Source organism: Coenobita brevimanus, chromosome 22, assembly GCF_032717465.1.
Source record: "Coenobita brevimanus isolate Jiangsu-jjx chromosome 22, ASM3271746v2, whole genome shotgun sequence".
NCBI classification, from domain to species: domain Eukaryota; kingdom Metazoa; phylum Arthropoda; class Malacostraca; order Decapoda; family Coenobitidae; genus Coenobita; species Coenobita brevimanus.
In genome coordinates, this window is record NC_136975.1 from 18851165 (window position 1) to 18855980 (window position 4816).

Genomic DNA, 4816 nt, shown 5'->3' on the forward strand with positions numbered 1-4816 from the left:
TATATATATATATATATATATATATATATATATATATATAAATAATCTCTCTCCCCTCTCTCTCTGAGAGAGAGAGAGAGAGAGAGAGAGAAATTATATATATATAGATATATATATATATATATATATATATATATATATATATATATATATTCTTTTGGGAGGATAGGGACATTTCCTTAGCCATGCACTCGAGCAATCAAGTTATACTGGCGCCATGACATCAAGGTGCCCCTCTCCAGCACCACATCATCCGAATGAAAGAGTTCAGTAATTATTGTCAGCATTGTGGCAACTCTAGATAACAATCAGGCGATCTGAAATGATATCTGAATCCCGTGTTTCCCATCAAGATCAGGACGTTGACTCATAGCCAAACTTACGAGCAATGCTATGATCTGTGACTTCTTTTCGCAGGAAGACCAGAATACATGGGCTGATGCTGTATTTCCCTTTGTCCTGACTGCAAGAGAGTATTGATTATAAGTTTGTAAAATCGGCCAAAGAGCTTTTTTTTATTTATTGTACGGTATTGCTAATTACTGAGTGGTTCAAAGTTTCCAGTAACTCGTAATATGCTTCAGAGTTCCAAAAATCTAAAAAAAATAATAGCATCCACATTACAAAAGAGATTTAACCCGCCAAATGCTGGCTGGCCTGGGACCTCCATTGCACCTCAGTGCCGGCCAATTTTCTACAATTTTTTTTTTTTTTTTGTTAGATAGGTTAGGAATGATGAGAAAACATGGAGTACCATAAAAGTATTCACAGAAGCCTAAAAGGTCAATTTTTAGGTCGATTCTCTCTCAGCGGGCAGCTGAAATATTCGGAGTAACACCTATAGACTTCATTGACTGCCGCCAATCCCCAGGGAGTTGAGGTAGGTGATCGTTTTTTTCATGGGCAAGTATTCCAAATGACCCAGGGACACTCTAGGCAGGTATATACATGATGTGGGAACTGTCCCCATGCGTTATTATGTGCGATGGCACATTCCGACATTCAAGTGAGTGAGGGCATTTTTCCGATAATGTTCATATAGTTGGATTTTCTATTTTTCACATAAGTATTTTCCAACACATATATATTTTACGTTTGCATATTTCTTCCCACAACGAATTATTCTTGCACATTATACACACATGTGTGTCTTTTCTTGAACACACAAGACACATTACACATGTTATATATGAAGTATTTAAACTGCACTTATTGATATGAAATCACTTCCACTAATGTATATATACAAAACAGTTGCTTATGAAATAACTTAGACTGATTTACATATACATCACAGAATTCATAGGCATCTTTTTCCACACATAACACAGGTTTCTAACGCTTAAAAGTGGAGGAGGGTGTGATACTTTTCAAAGCATGGGAATAGACACAACCCCACATTGCACTTCACACACTGCTACCTGGTGTCCTTCTGCTGGGTCCGTGGCTGTGCTGTGCAGTGCTGGCAGACGTGGGACCTGCGTTGGGGATTTCGTTTTGTCTCTTTTGCTGTGACAGGTTTAGGGAAGTGGTGTTTGGTGAGGCACAGGGGGTTTTCACCGATCCGTGATGTTGGCGAGGCACACGATCACTCCATGGGTACCAATCAGTTCCCTACACAGTTCTCTGATGAGTCCCTCCAAGGTCTCACTGGTTCCCGTGGTGCTGGTGAGGAGGAGGTGGGCGTTCAGTGCTGTAATATCCAGAAGACGGAAGAAAAGTTTTTTGTACCACTTCATTGCGGGCCTGGCACAGTCCACACTTGAAATCATGGTGTCAGGCTGGTCGACTTGTCGCATGTTGATATTATAATCAATTATTAGCTCTGGCTTCCAAATGTGAATCCATTTCTCACTGCAGTAGTCCATTGTCTTGGCGAGGTGCATCAGTAGGCGTCGAACATTGATATCAGGTTCACTTCTCAGTTGTGGTGCCAGGTGGTGGCTAGGATATTGTTTGCCTGATAAAACACCACCTCCTTCCTTTGCAGCTTCCAGCCCACCTGTACCATGTGCTGCTGGGTTTTCTTTACTGATCCGCAAATACTTGTCCCCTGCTATTGCAAGTACCGAGATAGAATTGGGCTTGTGTTCCAACTGCCCAGGTGCAGGACGTGCCCACGATGAAGGTACTTCTCCATCATTATCTTCACCTCCGCCTCTGACAGTCCAATTGTTCTATCTTCCATATTGTATGTCTGTGCACCTATGTCTTGCACATACCCGGTCTTGCAGTCAATCATGACGAAAATCTTGAACCCAAAGCGGTGTCTCTTGCTTGGAACATACTGTCTGAAAGCTATACATCCCCTCCATAACAAGAGACTCTCCTCTGTGACCAGGTCTCTGAAGGGAGAGAAAGAGGCAGTGAACTGTGCCCTCAAGTGATCGGTGTCACGGGGTTTTTATGTATTGACAATATTAAAGAATAATATTCAATAATACCTGATACTTTAAAATGTTACTTGTGAACAGGACAATGAATTGACTTGTGAAAATCAAGCAATGATTACTTTATGCCAGCTTACTTCGCCGATTCTCTAAGGACGAGAATTTATAAACTTTCTCAACAGTACAAGCAGAGGCTAATTACTCACACGTGCTGTTTATTAGTACTGTTAGCCTCTAGAGAAAGTGACTCCACCCCTGACAATCAATATCTAATGCTATTAATGATAAACAGGTTCTTGCCGGTGCATTAACTCCTGGTTGCACAATGGATTTTAAGCTTAATACAAAAGGATTGGCCTAAGTACCAGTTATAGGAGCTATAAGTGAAATAAGCTTAATGTGGAGAAGTAAAACATGAGTTTACATTACATTAAGCTCAAGAAAAAGAAGTGTTAATTTATTGATTACAATGAGTTAAATTTACGTTACATGTTTCAAAATTAATTCAAAATAAGGAGAACACACTCACTCGCTCACTCAAAAGCTAAACTCTTAAGCCTAGGAAAAACGAAAGGAAAATACTGGTCAGAAAAGGGGCTAGGTGGGATGAACTGGGCATTGTTGCTGAGGAAGGACACTGCCACACACGCTGAACCTCTACGCCAGATCACACTGAGTGGAGACTTCAGGAAACTGCTGAAGAACGACCTGGTCTCTCCGTGCTTCAATCCTAACTGAATTCAAACAAGCGAGGCGAGGACTGAGGCCAGCCACTATCTGGTAACGGCTAATGGAAAGAGAGTGAGCGAAACACGCCCATAATAAATCACTCAGCGAAAGTGCTAATGTCGCGCACTAGGACGATCACTTATGAAACAGTAAAAAATGTTCTGAAAACACTGCTGATCGGGTGAATACGTGGCGGTTGACTGAGTGATACTTATGGAAATTCACTAGAATTCGCGGTTTCCCACCAAAGTTCGATGACACGAGTTTATTTAGATAGAGAATTGCGCCAACTCATGACATTACGCCCCACCAAAATTACTTTTTTTTCCTGAGGAAAAAAAAAAATTCAATTTACGTACATATAAATCCTAACTCAGTCACACAAGATTCACACTGTGGTGTGTGTGCTATCCTGCTACAGGAGAAAATCACAGTCGCCCATGAGCGTAAAAACCTCGTATTTACATTAATGGAAGCAAGATTTAGGAAAAAACTCAGTGACAACAGTGAAAAATCCTGTACTCAGGTCAAACTGAGCGAAAAGTTCGCTACATTTACATTAACAACTAATTGTTATGTAGCGTGATGTATGTAATACATGGTGTAGGTGTGACAGTTGTGGTGTACTTGTACCTATGTGTAAAATTACATAATGCAAATCAATGGTAAATGATCATGACGAGGCAGAAGAGAAGAGGCGGCAGCAAGCGTCAGGGACGATCAGCTGTCTGCACGACAATGCTGCACCCGCCAGCTGCACCTGCGAAAGGAATCAAGGTGGAGCATCAAAAGTGTCATTTCTCTCTCTCTCTGCCTAGCAATTAGTACTTATGTTACATAAAAGTACACTATTTACATTATTAAACAGGAAACGTAGTCAAGGCGTCTCTGCAGGACATCAAATGCTGACCCAGTTTACTGGTTAAACCCTAAACTTAATTAGCGAAAAGACTGGGCGTTTGTGCAGGACATCAAATGCTGCAATTCGCCAAATTAATCAGGGAACGTGGTCATGAGCGAAAAGACGGGGCGTCTGTGCAGGACATCAAATGCTGCAATTCGCTAATGGAACCCAGTTTACTAGTTAAACCTTAAACTTAATTAACGGAAAGACTGGGCGTTTGTGCAGGACACCAAACGCTGCAATTTGCTAAATTAACCAGGGAATGTGGTCGTGAGCGAAAAGACTGGGCGTCTCTGCGGGACATCAAACGCTGCGATTCACTAATGGAACCAGTGTTAGTTATCAGTTAGCAGGCGAGACATTAGGTCTGCTCCTACATTATCACTTCCCTTGATGTATCTCACAACAAGGTTAAACTGCTGCAAATACAGTGTCCAGTGTGTCAATCTTGCATTAGCCGTCTTGGTCGTGCTAAGACTAGTGAGTGGCATATGATCAGTTTCCAGAGTGAATGGTGCCCCATATAAATAATAGTAATATTTTTTAACACCATCAACCACGGCCAAGAGTTCCTTCTCAACAGTACTGTAATTCCTCTCTGTGGGTTTTAGCTTACGGCTGTGGTATGCCACTGGGAAAATTCTGCCTTCTGATTCCTGCTTTAATACGGCACCTACACCATCTTGTGAAGCATCAATGCACAGTAAGAAAAGTTTATTGGAATCAGGCAGCTGCAAGATAGGTTCCTTACACAGCATATTCTTAAGGGTGGCAAAAGATCTCTCTTGCGCTT